Source organism: Lutra lutra, chromosome 7, assembly GCF_902655055.1.
Source record: "Lutra lutra chromosome 7, mLutLut1.2, whole genome shotgun sequence".
NCBI classification, from domain to species: Eukaryota; Metazoa; Chordata; class Mammalia; order Carnivora; family Mustelidae; genus Lutra; species Lutra lutra.
The window spans coordinates 17,614,544-17,630,830 of NC_062284.1; the positions used below are offsets into that span (position 1 = coordinate 17,614,544).

The following is a 16,287-nucleotide window of genomic DNA, read 5'->3' on the forward strand; positions in this document are numbered from 1 at the left end:
TTTGTAACTTCCCAGTTCCTCTGCCCAGCCTCTGCACATCTGTTCACCCACCCCAGTCATTTTGTTTCAAAGTGCTGCGGTACTGAATTTCTCATCCTCCGATGAAAATAACCATTTGGCTTTGTGTTCCTTGCATAGGCACCTCTGGGTGCAGATGTAGGCAGTGTGGCTGTAGAATCTAGATTCTTGAGGTTAGAGGGCTTCAGGATGCAAGGAACAACAATGGCTCAACCTCCTGATGACCTTCGTCAACAAAACCAATAACCCCACAAAACAGAAGGGCAGTCCCAAGTGCACGTCTCCTTTGCACCTCAGAAATGACCACCGTACGTATGTAGAGTGATTGGGAGTTCAAATCCTCAATGCTCTCCTCTTCAACTGTGACCTCAAAGGGTCACTTTAGAGCTCAGCTTCCCTTTCCTCTTCTATAAAATGGGAATAGAAAGTGAATCTACTTCACGGGGGTGTTGTAAGGAATGCAAGAGCTCTCACGTGCAAAATGTTCGGCCCATAGCTGGGTGCTCAAGGCATACTATACCTATGCCCGTTAGTAATTCTCTATTATAAATACTGGAGAGTAGGAGGCTGTCTCTCTACCCGGACGTGGGGCGCTCGGCTCGCCCGGCTGAAAGGGGCTGCCCACTCCAGACCCCTGCAAGTCCTACTGTCTCCGGGCCCGGGTCCGAGCAGCCGCGGAACGCCAGGGACCGGAGTCCCATTGTGCTTGCTCAGTGAGGGTGACCGGGCGGCGGCCCAGACGCGAGCACAGGTGCGGCCCTGACCACAATGAGGGAGTGGGCACGTGCGTGGCGAGCAGAAGTCTGCGGGGGGCCAGCGTGCCCGGAAGGCGGGGGTGGGGGGAGAAGGAAGCTGGCTGCGGCCCCACGAGCTCGGCAGGAGGTGTCTGGGCCGGTCGAAGGACTCCGCCTGGCACCGGACTCCGGGCGTCTGTCGAACTCGAGCCCCGGAGCCCCGGCCCCGCCCCCGGAGCCCGGCCCTTCAGTGTCCCGGGTTGGCTGGAGCAGGGGGCCACGCGCGGCGATTTGCCACGCGCCGCGTCACTAAAGCCGCTCCCGGTCCCGGCCCCAGCGGGCTGGTCCGGGAGGCAGCGGCGTGGGAGGCTGGGGCTGCAGGGCGCGACGCCGCCGGGCCGCCCCGCCCTGGGAGGCGCCTAGGCCCTCATCAAGTGACCAGTATCCCTTCCAGGAGAACACGGTCCTTCAGAGGGAAGCGAGCTCCAGCCTGTAGCCCCGGCGCCAAACCGCCGTCATCTCCTTCCTGTGCCGGGTGATCCGTCTCCTCACCCACCCGGAAAAACATAGTCCGCCCCTCGCGTCCTTGTGGAGTAGCGCTTTGCTTTCACTGTGACACTCTTTGCCCGCACCTTCGTCTTTCCCATCCCAAGTACTCTAGAACCCACCGAGAGGATAAGTCAGCTGTGAACAGAAACCTCAAGGGAAAAGAGAGAGAGGGAGCTGAGGGGAAGGGAAGGATAGGCGAGGCTGGCGGAGGGATACTGTGGCCCTCACCGTAGTGCGCACGCGCGGCGGCAGGAACGAGTTCCGGTCTGGCCGGGGCCTGTCTCCTAAAAATAGACCCGGTGTGGGGATCCGTGCGCGGATGTCCCGGCGAGTCCCGGGCTGAAGGAGGCGGTTCCGGGCGGCGCGGAGCGCTGGTGGCTGGCCCGGGCTGCAGCGTGTGTGCGCTCGCCAGCGGCGCCGGAGACACGGTGAGGGCCGCGTCGGCGGGGCGCGGTCCGCGAGGCCGGCGGTGCCAGAGGGGGCGGCGTCTCGGCAAGGGGGCCGGGTAGGGGCTGGGGGGCGCTGGGGTGGGGGGCGACGCGGCCGAGGAGGGGCGCCCGCGGGGCTCCGGGGACAGTAGGGCTGGGCGGCGTCCGGCTGGCAGGGGGCCGGGGTCCCGGGCGCGCGGCGGCAGGGAGGGTGGGGTGCGGGGAGGCGGCTCGAGGTGGTCGCGTGGGGTGGGCGCGGAGGGGCGAGGCGCCCGCGGTGGTGGGGGCGGGGTGCCCCGAGGGCGGGCCCGGGGTCTGACCCGTGTCGCGGGCTGCGGAGGGAGGCTTGGTCGCGCGGGCTCCGCGCGAGGAGCCTCCCCGGGCGCGCACCGCGTTTGGGGCTGGGGGGCGGTGGTGGACGACGCCTCCTTGAAAGTTGAGGGAGTTCCCTGGGGGCCCGGAGCCTCTCCGGGGCAGAACGCCCGAAGGCCCTTTCCTCCCTCCTGCTGTCCGCGCCCGGGTCTTCCCAAAGGAATTGACCCCTTATGCCGGGGCCGCTCTGCGCTGTGGTTGGACTTGAAGAAGTTCCCCCACTTCTGCTTTGGGAGAAGGTTGGTCGAAGCGGGCGGAACATTTAGGTCCGAACTCTCGGCGCGTGTGTGGAGATGTCAGTGGCCGGGTCGGTATTTGGGGCGGGCCGGGAGGCGGCCGGGGCTGGGGGCACCTGCGGGGTGCGTACGCCCTCGGGTGCAGGGAGACGTCGCGGGGAAGCGAGGGCTGCAGCGGGAACAGCTAGCTGCCCTGACGTCCCGCTAGATCTCAGCTCTCAGGGAAGGTTTTATGTGGTACAAACTTTGCCTTTTAGTTCGACAATCCTCTGTCTTCGAACAGCGAGGATTAAATTGGTTGGTGAGATAGTGCAAACAAGTTTCGAAGAGGTGAGCATCCCTGAATTAGACCCCCCCCCCCCCGGCCCGTGAAAGTGTAACTATAAAAAATGTGATTCAGACCTGAAGTATGATCTCTGGGGATACGAAGCGAGTCCTCTGTTATGGTCCAGTAGGGAAGCCATGTGTAGGTTAAAGAAGTGCAGTATAGTGTTGACCTGCATTTTAGTTTACAAGATTGGTACTACAATTAGTGTGCTGTTAGGAAGGCCTGCTGTGATGTGCTAACAATGGCTTAAGAATTTTTAAACAAATGTCTAAATGTTTTCAAGGTTTTTGTTTTTTGTTTTGTTTTTTTAAAGCACAGCATGTTTTCCCTGTGTCTCGTGTCATCTATTACTATATGAAGAGAAGGTTCTTCAAACTGTAATGAGGTGTACGTTACACAAGAGTACTTTCTCTTTAAGAATCCAGCTGTGTTGTTTTGGCAACTGCCAAGTACTCCAGTTGTCACTTTTTAAAATCTGTTACCTTGGCAGTACTTGAACAGTCTGTGGAAAAGGTAAACAAAATAGCTTAAAAATTTTTTTATATATAAAAAAATTTTTATACATAAAAATGGCCCTTATTTTAATATGAATTTATAAAGTGAGGATAAAATAACTGTGTTGTGCTATTAGTGGCTTTTGTATGTACATTTTTGTTTTGGGTTCTTTTTTTTCTGGTATATTTTTGGAGGGTTCCGTTTTTCCTGTGAATGGCAACTTTTGTTTTAGGAGAAAAGTTCAAAGTGTTTTCATTAAAGTGGATGCCAGTTTTAGACTTTATAACATATATAAGGAGCACATGTATCCTACAAAATATTAAGATTAGTTCTATATGATGATGCACTAATTGATTCTGGAATCACTTTTAATTCTCAGTGAACAAAAAGTTGTGGTGATACTGTTATAATTAAACTCTGTGAAGAGCTAAAGCTAGTGATTTACTTTGCAGACCCCGTCTTTAACAGTTCTCTTGGAAGAGTGCTTCCAATAGAAACTTACTTGTTAAAACAGTCAGGGATGGTGACGTAACAATGACTTTTCTAAACATAATTATTTGCGTGTCTATTTCATTTAATTCATATTATTATTATATATAAAACCATGTTTTTTTCTTGGAACAAAAGCGATAAAATTATGTTTAACTCCTTAATTTACTTCCCAGCAAAAGTTTAAAATGCTGAGGAAATGAGAGGTAGGGGTGTTCAGTGAAAGGAAAGTAGCTCATGGGGCGCAGAAATAGTAATTGTAACGTCACGGTGTTGAGTTATGGTTTGAGAATAATCTTCCAAATTCTTAGAGTTTCTGTGTTTCTTTAGTGGGTATGTGTGTCAAAGATTGTTTTTTGTAAATGCAACCAGAAATAATCTTTGAAATATATATGGAGTTGTTTCAAGTGGTGATGTTTTATTTTTCAAGGCAATTGCATTATAGCTTTGTATTTTTCTTTAAGAATGCAATACAGGTTAATATTAATTTTATTAATATTCAAGCAATAGCAGCATTGCTCATTGGTTATCAAGAGAGAAATCAGTGAATTTTGAGGGTGGTTAAGTAGTTATGGAAGTGTTTTTTATTAGAACATGATTTTGAAATTTGAAATATTTCAGTTAAATTTTTCAATAGATTTGTGTTCTGATTTATGAGGAGGAAACTGTAAGCCAGTTTGTTTTTGGGAAGTAGCATGCTTGTCAGTCAGATTTTGGAAAGCTACCTTTTTTTTCTTCTTTGTTGCTTACAAGTCTGGCAGAGAAATTTAGTCTAACATACAATGATGATGGTCTTGAATTTTCTGTGGGCAATCTCAGTTTCCAATATTTTGCCTTTCAGTCACACCATACTCCTTTTTTTCTTTTTTTTCCTTTATGGAGATATGCTCATGCTCATGGTACATAAGAATGCTACAGAGTTTAGCTGAAGTTTTTTTTTTAATTAGTGGTAGAGCAATGAAAATATTGTTTTGTGGGTTGATCATGATCAGTATTGCTTTTTTCGAGATTAAAAAGAAAATCTGTGAACATTCTTCATAAATTGAGAAGTGAGTGCTTTCTAATATTTAAGTAATAAGAGAAGTGTAAATATGGAAAATCAAATCAATCTTCCAGTTAGATAACCTCCTGCGAAAGAACACTTTGACACGTTCTGCTGTGTTTGCAAGACTTTGTCATTACATCTTGGTTCGGATCCCAGCTCTGCCACTTATTAAGTTATGAGACATCTTCTATAAAATGGGAAGGAATTACACTACTTGCCCCAAAGAATTGTTAGCATTAAATGAAATCATGGATGTGAGAGTTCCTAGCATACTACCCGAGGCTTAATGTACAAAAATATATATTGTCTGATCTCCCTTCATCCCTTCCTCCATATATCCATTTTTCTATACATTCCCTTATTTCCTTTGAAGACTATATACATACTCTGCCCAGTACCTGAAAGTTTAGTGTCTGTGACCAAAAGGACTTCATATAATATATAAATACAGGGGAATGCTCATATATTTTTTTGGGTGTAAAACTACCAGCACTTTAAGTGCATTATCACATTATACATAAAATGTTTATTTGGCTGTTCTATATGAGGTTTTTGATCTGCAGTCATTGATTGTAACCTCCAAAAGTTTCTCCAAATATTTAAAGAATTAGAGTTAAATATAAATATTTTCCCTACTCTTCAGTGAAATATGTCTTTTAGGAATTATCTGTGGGAGTTGTCTTCAACATACAGTATTTAAAATTTGAAGATAGAAAAATATTTTTATTGCCTGTCTGGAATATAGGTGTATTTTAAAAATAGCTCTTCTTTAGTGGGTAATCTTGAAGCTTTTATATGTCATTTTACTGCTGTATGGAACGAAATGATTTTGTCTGTGTATGCTTTATCCGTGTCATTAATGGACTCTGTGTCCAGTTTATTATAAAGAGTATAAGCCTATTAGTCTCATGCATAGCATATATGTTGACACTTGTTTAATAAATGCTATGTTTTTATACAGATGTTTGTTATTTACTGGTTTTAATAATTACTTGCATTTACTGAACTCAGTTGATATTTACTAAATTTAATATTTAATACTGGGTTGTCTTAGTAATCACTCGATGAAATCACAAGCTTATGAATTTAGAAAAAAATTTGCAAGGTGGATAAAATACCAAATATTTGAACATTGGTGTATGACAGCAGATAATTTACTTTGTTAGTTTAATAACTGATGATGCTGAAAACCAGAGGAATTTTTAACCTGGATGAAAAACAGACACTAGTTGATCAGACTTTTAATAAATATCAACGAAGGCACATCTTTTTATGGTTGTCTTGAGTCAGTACTAATTTTATTTTCTTCTGTATACAAAAATATAAACTTTATGAACTTAAAAAAGAATCCAACCATCAGTAAAGTTATGTTTTGAGAAATATTTTGGTAGTGGGTGGTAAGTTTATACTCCATAAGCTAGACCTTTTTACCAGGTTATTTTTGTTACAAGCAGCATGTTATACATGTTGACTTGGATTAGTTTGAGGTATGATTTGTGACTGTTGGAACAAAGGGATACTCTTAACCTGTGAAATAACTTGTAACTGTTGGCTTAGTAAAACAAGGTGCTCTTGCTTTGACTAATACTGAGTTTGCTCGTCTCACCGCTTAACCCCTAGCAATTCACCTTTTACATGGAGACTGGAATTGTATTTCTAAAATTCACATGTAAATATCATTCTTTTAAGGAGAACATTGAAGACATAAAATCAGTAGAGAGGCAGTCATTTAAGGAATAAGAGATTAGCCTCTATAATCAAGATAGCCTAAACTAGAATACCCACTCTGGCACTGAGTGTTCTTTGGCAATTTCTTGGTCTTCTTGAGGCTTGGTGTATAAAATAGTGATTATAGTATTATCTTTTTCATAGAGTTGTTGAAAGAATTAAATGAGATGTATGTTATAAAGCTTTTAGCATAGTGCTTGGTACCTAAAATACAGTATTTTTTCCCCTACTATTACTGTCACTGTTGCTTCTGCTATTGCTGTTATTAGTCATGGTTCACTTTATATGATCCTATCTGATCTCTTCAGGCTCTTTGTCGGCCATTACCCTTCAGTTTCTGTGACCCAGTTAAGGCCAGCTGTTTGCTCGTCCCTGAAAATGCCATGTATTTTCAGGCTGATGACTCCCACTTTTATTTTTTTAGCCCAGAATTTTCCTGCCAAAAACTTAAAGATACCACTCTGGATTCTTTTTCTTTCCTCTCAAATCCAATCCATCCACACGTTCTCTTGTCCTTCAGAATTTATCTTGAGCCAGTCCACCGCTTGGTCTTCACTGCCACCTCTTTATTGCAAGGCATTATCTCTTACATGAGTTGCTGCAGTAGCTTCCTGACGGGGCTTGTTCTTTTCTTGCTCATCAGAAGTCTGTTCTTCACAGAGCTGCCGTAGGGATCATTTTAAGATCCTAAATCATGTTCTTTGCTTAAAATCTTCCAGTGACTTCCCATTCCTATTGAAATAGTCTGTACTTCTCCTGAATGGTTCTGAATAATCTTTCTACTTCTCCTTATTCTTCTCACTTATTGTACGCTAGCCGCACAGTGCTCTTACATTCTTAAAATTTTTGCGTCCTTTCTTATTTCAGGGTCTTTTGCACTTTTTGCACTGCCTGGTTAAGGTGCTCTTCATAAGGGTGGCTGGCCTAACCCTGTGGAACTTGACCCAAATCTCACTTTGTCACTCCAGCCATCCTTTTTAATGTTATACCTTGTTCGTTAGTCTCTTGTGCATCTTATCTCCTTCAAGACACGTAATATAATTTGTACACATGTTATTTGTTTAGTTATAGCTTATTTATTGTCTTTTCCCATAACCTGAATGTAAACTCTGTGAAGGCAGAGGCAGTGTCTGTCTTGTTGATAACTGTCTCTCCAGGTATTAACCCGCTGCCTGACAGGCAGAAGACAGAAATATTTGAATTAGTGCTTCTGTATTTTTGTTCATGTTTTTGCCAGAGATTGGAATTCTCTTACCTTTAAGTTGTAGCTCAGGTGTCATGTATAATACCAATTTTAGTCTAGACAAAACTTGTCTCCCTTGCTCTTGATACAGACACTATTTGAAGAGTAATTCCCTTTTTAGAATATTTAAAGGATTGTAATTGATGTCATTTTCTTCAGCTATTCAGAGTTCCTGTGTCAAAGACTGTTTTGTTCTTCGTATATGCTTAGTACCTACTGGTCTGTCATGGTACATAGTGAATGCCCAGTAAATGTTGAGTGGACGATGATTTCCTAATCAACTAAAATGACCAAACAAATCAGTTTATCCAAGTCAGACTTTAAAAATTATAAAGGTACTTTTCAGACTTTAAAATACTGCCTTGTGCGTATTCTATACATATTAACATGTCAGCATTCTGGGTCAGGGCAGGAATGTCAGAGCTGTTTAGCCTATTGGCATTTCCTGAGATTCCATTTTGCCTTCTTCCTGGGCAGTGAGTAGCCATCTTGTCTGAGGGCTATATTTCCAATTTCAAATGCATAAATTTCAAATGCATAGTAAAAATAGTGTTAGAAATTATAATTGGTTACTGGTTGTTCCTTACCAACCAGCATTCCCTCCCTTCAGTTTATCCTTTCACCTTATTTCAGAAAGGCTAGGGGGATGTGCAATATAACACAATATACATGAAATACAATACCAATTCAACTGTATTGCTAATGAAGATTTATCAAAGAGCTTTTGTGGCGAACATTAGAAACTTAACCACTATTTGTAATAGTGAAAATCATTCCACATTCTGCACAGCTGACGCTGACTTGTAAATGGGCTTTTTAAAAGATTTGAGGACTACTTTGGCAAAATGCTTATCTTAATACTGAAAATCTTTATCATAATGGTTTTAAAACTTAATTTGATATGGATTATTAAGGGAAAAGGAGAAAAGAATCTGGGAGTTAAGATTTTGTTTTTCACAAATGGCTCTCTGTTCCCCAAAGTAACATTTCAGTACGGCAGGGTTTTTTGTTTTCTTTTGTTTTGTTTTTAAACATTTTGTTTTTGGAAAAAACTTACAGGAAAGTACAATGAACTCTCATATACTGGTCCACCTGTATACATGGATTGTTAATGTTTAGCACAATTGCTTTATTGTTTTTTTTTTTGTATTTGCAGAGTGGCCCTAAAGCCTGAAAATAGATACTACTATTTTGTTTTATTTATAGTTTGAAGCTCCTTGATTACATCTTCTGGAGTATGCCAAAGATGCAAGTTTATTCGGTTAAAATCAGAGGCAAATCATTTGAGGCAAAACATTCTAGATGCATACAGGGGATGGATGGAAATGCTGCATTAATGCACTGTGTACTTTGCTAACAAGGAAACTACGTATTAATCATATAATGTCATTGAACTCAACATTTGTTGTAATAGCGGGAATTCACTCTATTGGTCTCTTTTTCCTTCTCTCCTTCCTCATCTTCTCCCCCTGTTTTCCCTTTTCTTCCTTTTCCTATTATGATTATTTTTGTTAATGAACCATTTGAGAGTACATTGCACACATCGTGATCCTTAACCCTTAAATGCTTCATTTGGTATCTCCTAAGAACAAAGACATAATCTTATATAACCACAGTATGATGGATTCAAGAAATTTAACATTGGTACTATGATTTAGTGTATAGTTTATGTTGAAGTTTCTTCAGTTGTGCCAATAATATCTTTTAATAGCATGTTTTCTAATACAGCATTATCTATTGCATTTTAGCCTTCGTATCTTCTGTCTCCTTTAATCTGAAACAGTCCTTCAACTTTTTCTTTTTCCTGACATTAATAGTTTTGAAGAGTATAGGCCCTTTGTTTTGTAGGATGTTCATCAGTTTGAGTTTGTCATATTGCTTCATTGTTGTTAGATACAGGTTATGCATTTCTGGCGGGACAACCAAATAAGTGATGATATATCTCTCAGTGCAGCACATCGGGGGCAGTATGATGTTAGTTTGACCCTTTGTTGGTGATGTTTACTTGGATCACTTAGTTAAGGTTTGCCTGCCAGTTTTCTCCGTATAAAAGTTATCATTGCCTTCATTGTTATTATTGAATAATCTGTGGGGAGGTACTTTCATACTGTGTAAATACTTTGTCCTCCCCAAAATGTTCACATAATCGTTTTAGCATTCATTGCTAATTCTTGCCTGAGTCCATTATTACACGGTGGTTCCAAAATGGTGTTTGTCTAGCTATTTTTTGGCATTTAATAGTTGGCAATCTATTGTGAAGAAGAGCTTTTACTTCCTGTTTGCTTACTTAATATAAATTCATAGATTCTTTTTTATTAAGCAGATTAGACTTGATTACTATCAGTTCCAAGTTAACTCTGATTTGGCCAGTGAGAAATCCTTCAGTTTACTCATTGATTGCTTTGACATGTTTCTGTCATGTTTGGAGCACCTCCTTACTTTTGGGACAATAATATATTCCAGGCTCATCATCTGCTTTTCCTGCTGCTGTCCTAGAATCAGCCATTTCTACAAGGAGTCCTGGTTTCTCTTACTGGGTAAGACTATTTAGAAACCAAGAACTGGGCCATTGGTAAGCTCCTTGCTAGTGGACTCTCATTGTTTTAGAGCTTTGTCAGCTGACCAACCCTATACTGAGTTTATGCTGATTTCTCAGACAATAGATTTCTCTTTACATTTCTGAAACTCCTTAGAAGAAAGTCTTTTCCTTTGAAAGTGTTAATAATTTAAGTGATTCCTTTCACCTAATTTTTCTATTTAATTCTATAATGGTTGGTTTTTTGTTTTCCTAAACATATTGTATGTTTCTTGGGAGTTAGGAATCTTGTTTTATATCTCTTTGTATATTCAGTGAATGTGTTCCACAGTGCCTTGAACACTGTTGATATCCCTGTGTTGCTTAAATATAATTATAATAATGACTCAGATTATCTTTATTACTCTTACACCATAATTAAATATTCTTATGTTTGTTATAACATTCTAGGTAATTTTGTGGAAACTTTTAAGTGAATTCGTGATTCATTTGTTCTGTTTTTAATAACACTGCTATCTTAGAAGAAATGAAAAACTTTAAAGTCTTTCACGATTTTAAAATTTTAAAAACTTGATTCCTTGAGATTAAAATATATAATTAAAGAACATCAAAATACCTAATGTTGGCATTGCTGTTTAACAGTGTTTTGTTCTTCAGCAGGTAATAACCTTTCTGGGCATCTCTTTAATTGTAAAATGAGGTTATATCTAGATCCTTTTAAACTCTGTGTTACATGCCTTATACCTAATTAACACTGAATTGTTTATGAACATAAAATTAAGTGCCACAAAGTATAATGGAAAGAGTATTGTGCACCTGGGCCAGGAATTATCTTTTAAGTATTGTGTTTTTGGCAATTTATTTTGCAGTTTGGTCTTTATTACTTTATTCATTCAGTCCCTTGGCCTCAGTAATGAGGAACACAGTGAACAGGCTTGGCTTTCATAGTCAGGTGGGAGTGTGGACATATATGTGTTTATTATCCACTTTGCTACATGCTTGATGTATATAGGAGCATATAGAAGGGGCAATTAACCCAGTTTCAGGGAGGCCAGGAAAATTTATCCCAGAGAGGTGACACCTTTAGTTTAGTTTGAAACCTCAAGAGGACTTAGCTTTGTGAAGAGGGTAGGTAGTTTACCAGACCTGTGTTAAGGACAGGAGATACACTTGGAGAGTTTGGATTGCTTGGAGAAACTGAGTAGTACGGTATCGATGGCTCATGCAAGGAGTAGTGAAAGAAGGGGCTAAAGACATAAATCGGGGCCAGATTATGAAGAGCCCTTAAACTGTATTAAGGAATTTGAACTTCATCCTAGGGAAAATCAAAGTATCTTAACACTGGGAGGAAATTAATTAGAAAGATAATACTGATTGCACTGTGGAGAATTCTTTGGAGAGAGTTAAAAGTGGTAGGCAGGAAGAATAATTAGGAGGGTGTTACAGCAAATTAGTTAAAAGAGGTAAGGTGGATTGGACTGTGGTGTAGGATGAGGATAGAAGAAATAGGTGGATTTGAGAGATATATAAGAGGTAGAATGAAAGCGTTCAGTGATAGAGGGCATATGGAAGGTGAAAGGGAAATTTGAGTGATGACTAGGTTTATGGCTTGGACAACTGAGGGAATAAATGGGTGGTTTACTGAAATAGGAAGCATAGGAGGAAGAGCAGGTGTGAGAGGACTAGGATGAGTGTACTCGTGAGAGAGTGCCTGGAAGGATAAAAAGGTGTAGTCAGAAGTGGGAGACTTCCTGGTAATGACAGGGCCTTGGGATTTGGCCGTGGAAGTGAAGGTATGAAGTGATCTCAAAACAGAGGAGATCTGTATATACATCTATAAAAAAAAAGCCAAAGGATATGTGTGTCCTAACGCAGAGGACCCTATTTTAGATGATCTTAAGGTTTACATTGTTTGGTTTGGAAAATAGAAATGTAAAATTTCAAATATGGTCTTCTTAGTAAAATTGTCTTGTTAAACAAAACAAACCCCACAACAACGAAAACTTTTTTTTGGTAAACAAAGCGTGAGACTGTTGCCCCAGATAGCTAAAAGTATCAGTGGTTCTCAGTGTAACTAAAAATTATGAAACATACTGGCATACAAAAATTAGAGTGAATAATGTAATGAATACTAGCAGGATGAATGTCACGGATCTTTCTCAATCCTGTTGCCCTTTTTTCTTCTACAGAGGTAATCATTATCTTAAATAAGGATTTATCTTTCCTATTCATTTTTTAAAGAGCATATATATTGCTAAATAACATAGTGTTTTTCATGTTTTAAAGCTTTACAAAACGACATCAGATTTGCATATCCTTCTGCAGTTTACGTCTCAACAAATAATCACATTGCAGCATTTATCTGTTATTTCCATATAATGAATTGGATATTAATGCTGGAACAAAGTGGTCCCATGTCATTGATGAATTATATTTTGAATTGCCATGGGAATTATAATTTACTTAGTAAATTTTTGTAAAAACTAGACTAATCATTTTGTGAGTATTATTATTTTTTTAAACTTCACTTAAAAAAATTATTGTGGAATAATGTTAGAGAAAAGTTGCAAAAATGGTATAGATTGTTTCCCTAATGTTGGACCACCGTGATATAATAATTAAACCCAGGAAATTAATATTAACATACTATAAACTAAATATCTTATTTGCACTTCACCAGTTTTTTTTCCTAATGACTTTTTGTTGTTGTTGTTCTAGGGTCCAGCCCAGGATCCACATTGCACTTATTTGTTGTACAGTCTCCTCACATCTGTGATACTAATTCATTCTTTTCGTGTCCTTCTGACCTGGATGCTTTTGAGGAGTACTGGTCATTATTTTATAGAATGTCTTCCAATTTGAATTTCTCTGATGCTTTCTTACGATTAACTTGGAATTTGCATTTTTGGCAGTAACACCATTGAAGTAATGGTAGCATATCAAGAGGTACATTTTACATCAGGAGAACATGATGTCAATATCTTATTACGGGTGGTGTTAATCTTGAGTATTTAATTAAGGTGGTCTCTGCTGGTTTCAACATTGTAAAGTGACAGTTTTTCTCTTGGAAAATGATAACTATTTTGGAGATACTTTGAGAGTATGTTAATTTCCTGTTTCTTCTCAAACTTTCACTTGTTTTTAGCATTCATGGGTGGAACTTAACCTGCAACAATTCCAGACTTTCTTCACTATCTGATAATAGAGTTTTCCTGTGAAACCTTCCGAAAGCTGCACTGGTGTAAAGAAGCCATTACCATTAATTTATATGGAAAGTTTTTGAGGTTTTTGACTAAAAAAATAACCTCTTTAGGCTTTTCTGATACCTGTGACACATCATGTTACTGGACGCGCACACTAAATTGAGATAAAGCACAGATGGTCACAAACAAAAATCCAAGCTATGGCAGCTTGAGATTACAGTGAGGTGCTGTGTAGTTCCCCTTGGTGCTCTTGGGAAGGCTCTTGGTGCTGCTGCTCAGGGTGTGTGCTGCCTCTTTAATGGCTCCTTGCAAAATAGAAGCTGAACGCTATTTCTGCCCTTTCCCTTCCCCCTCCCTCTTTTTGCCTTTTTTTTCTTAAAAGTAAAAATCCTTTCCATATTTCTTTCAGTTAGAAAACAGGTACTATTGTGGGTCTTCCATAATGAAAGTGAAGCGCTTAATGTGAACTTTCAAAAAGTGGGGATACCTGTATTGCTGTAGTAGTTACCTAATAGCAATTTTGTAGGTTTTTTTGTTCCTTTCTCATTTACCAATTGAAATGCCTCTGTTTTGAAAAGCTGTCATTTCTCCCTCATTTATTTTTTTCAGTTATTTATGTCAGTATAGATTCAAAGGTAATTATTTTGTAGGCTATAATTTGATGCTATCATTATTTATTTTATTGCTCAAATTATCCAGCTTTAGCTATTGAAAGCCCCTCCTGTTTGACTCTTGTGGTGTCCTTTTGACATATCTTTGTCTTTTTTTCAAGAACATCCCTACTTTCTGGTACTACAGGAAACTCCAGGTTCATTTATATTTTACCTGTCCCAGCTCTGGAATTATCCTCTTTTCCAAAGAGCCCTGACCCTTTTATTGGAAGATGACATTGAGAATCTGAGGTCGGGGCTAGGTATGTTCATTGCTATTGGGGTGTCACTGTCTGCCTTTCAGCAGAGCTAAGAAATATATGCATGAACTAATAACCCACACATACACTTCTACAGTCAGTTATACTATGACCCAGTATACATATTCCTAAAAATCTAATGCTATGCAGAGTCATACAGTGAAAACCACAGGGTTCATGGGAATTAGGGAAATAATACTCAAAAACTTTGTCAGTGACACATTAAAAAGAGGGACCTAATATATTTAAAATAACAACATAGTTTTAGACATGTTGAATGTTTAAGTCATGCATAGTAAATATGGCACTTCACTATGGAAAAGAGATGAAGTTTCCTTATATGAGTGTTGGAAGGGTTGTGGCTTGTGAGTCGTTATGAAGTGGTGGATAGACAGTTCCCTGAAATCAGATGAAAAAATAATACCAAATGTGGATGGATGTGGCTCATAACTCTTGTGGTAGACTATGGTAGCTCATTTTCATTTGAGTTCATTCTCTCTTGGATTCCTTGTAATTTATTCTGCATTTCTGTAATAATTTTATTTTTTCCATTTCTTTTTTGAAATTGATTCACCTTTTAAAGTTTCTCTTTGTATTTTGTCCATTTTTGTTTTTAGTTTTTGAGTTTCTGATTCAGAGTGGTTTTTGTATCCTTAAATGCGTTGTCTGAATATTTTTAATTCTATTTGGAGTATTGACTTACCTTTTTTCCTGCTTTGTTGTTGAGGTTGTTGAAGTTGTTTTTGGGCAGGGGTTTTTCCTCAGTTGATATGTGTCAGATTCAGTTTCCTGATTTTCTGGATTTCAGTTTTCTTTTGTTCATTTTTAAGGTATTGGGGTGTTTTACAGTATTCCTAGTTTAATGGTGCCCTCTTCTGTCAGTAAGGAACAGTCCTGTTCTGTGGTTTTGGTTTTAATGGTTGGAGAAGGATTGTGAGAATTCCAATTTTATAATTCTCTTTGGTCTTGCAAGACCTTAATTTTATCCTTTTTCTTTTTCCCTTTACTATCCCGTTGTAAGAGGACACTCTTCCCTTCCTTTTTCCCATTTTCTCCCCCAGAAGCTATGTGTTTCAAAGTTGTGCCCCTTTTTGTAGCAGCTAGTGCCTTAAATGGCACCTGTTCCTTTAAATCACCAGAACTTTGAACTTTCTTACCTGGCGTCAGTGTTCTGATCTGCCCAGACACTTTTCCAGTATATTCAGATTTCTTAGTTTTCATGGTCATTGCAAATGACCCTGGTGCTCTTTTGCTAGCCTCCTTGCCACCATATCTGTGTTCTAGTAGGGGTGGAGTGACAGCCTGAGAGATCTATTGCTAGGATTTGGTGATTTTTCTGATTTCACTATGTTTGTTCTGCAGTATCAGCATTCTTTGTCTTCAAGGCTATGCTGAAAGCATGGTTTTGTGTAGAATTTCCTTCTCCTGCCTTGTTTCTTTATATGGTTTGGGGGAATATTTTCAGAGTTACTTAGATATATACCATCACCGTTGTCCCCACGGAAGTCTTTACTTTTAGGCGAAGGGAGCAGGAATACAGAATTACACTCTTAATGCTACAGAGCCTTTAGTTAGGAAGAGACCTAGGCATTCAGCTTCCATGGGTGAGCTTGGAGACTCCAGAAAATAGCTTGTAGGAGAAATTACTTAAATTTAAATACTCTTACTTCATTCTTCTAGAATGCAAGTGCAGTTTCTGGGTTATTGCAAGAGTCTTAAGTGGGTTTTTTTTTTTTTTTTTTTTTTTTGTAAAGCAAAGTTATTCTAAAGTTTTTTTCTAGACTGTATATTGGAGATGCCTTGGTTTTATTATAACATGAATGAATTATAGACCTATATTTAGCCAAGGGCTTCTTGGTACTTGTGCATTCCAATGGCAATGTAGTATGTGAACTTTTTGGAAAAGATAACTTTTAAACTTGGGAATTGATCTGATAGATGTTAATTTCTTTGAAAATTGAACTACATATACC

At 39.7% G+C, this 16,287-nt stretch overlaps 1 protein-coding gene across 9 annotated transcripts in view; it reads left to right on the forward strand.

The window, feature by feature from the left end:
* The first annotated feature begins 1,540 nt into the window (after nt 1–1,540).
* MEF2A (myocyte enhancer factor 2A) overlaps nt 1,541–16,287 on the forward strand; it is a 161,256-nt gene continuing 146,509 nt past the window's right edge. For 2 of the 9 annotated variants that reach the window (XM_047739142.1, XM_047739143.1), the window contains exon 1: nt 1,548–1,729. The gene's annotated coding sequence lies outside the window, so the exon portion shown is untranslated. Of the gene's footprint in view, nt 1,730–16,287 lie in introns of all 9 variants that reach the window. The other 7 variants (XM_047739149.1, XM_047739150.1, XM_047739147.1 and 4 more) reach the window with 7 other exon arrangements.